Genomic DNA, 708 nt, shown 5'->3' on the forward strand with positions numbered 1-708 from the left:
TTGTGGAACTAGAGATGGCTGAAGGACCGCATAACCATCCTCTTAAGTACTATGCCATCCCTTCGCATGATGAACCACATAACAACATCATTGCCTATGCCATCGAGGCAAATAATTTCGAGCTAAAACCTTCATTATTGTCAGTCGTACAACAAAACCAATTTTTTGGTAGTCCCACGGATGACCCGAACCTACATTTGTTAGTTTTTTTGCAATACGCAGACACAGTGAAAGTAAATGTGTCAACCCCGAAGCAATAAGACTACGTCTTTTCCCTTTCTCATTAAGATATAGAGCTAGAGCCTGACTCCAGTCTCTAGCATCCAACTTTGTCACTACGTGGAACGAGTTGAAGAAAGTTTTCTTAGCACGATATTTCCCACCTAGTAAGACGATTATGCTAAGAGCCCAAATAAACGGGTTTAAACAAAAAGACAACGAATCTCTTTTCGAAGCATGGGAGAGATACAAGGACATGACAAGGCTTTGTCCACATCACGGTCTAGAAGAGTGGTTGATCATTCATACCTTTTACAATGGTCTTTTGTATAACACCAGATTGACAATAGACGTTGCCGTGGGTGGCGCACTGATGGATAAACTCTACAATGAGGCTTATCAACTTATCAAAAGTATGGCCCAAAATAATTATCAGTGGGGAAGTGAAAGAACCTTCGTAGAAAAACCTCCAACGAAAGGCGATATGTA

At 41.0% G+C, this 708-nt stretch overlaps 1 non-coding gene across 1 annotated transcript; it reads right to left on the minus strand.

Annotated features, from left to right (window-relative positions):
- Positions 1 to 397: 397 nt before the first annotated feature.
- On the minus strand, positions 398 to 504 carry LOC127133370 (small nucleolar RNA R71). Its single transcript, XR_007807350.1, has one exon. It is a non-coding gene; the product is annotated as a small nucleolar RNA R71 (small nucleolar RNA).
- Positions 505 to 708: the final 204 nt, after the last annotated feature.

The sequence above is a fragment of the Lathyrus oleraceus genome, chromosome 3 (assembly GCF_024323335.1).
Source record: "Lathyrus oleraceus cultivar Zhongwan6 chromosome 3, CAAS_Psat_ZW6_1.0, whole genome shotgun sequence".
NCBI classification, from domain to species: domain Eukaryota; kingdom Viridiplantae; phylum Streptophyta; class Magnoliopsida; order Fabales; family Fabaceae; genus Lathyrus; species Lathyrus oleraceus.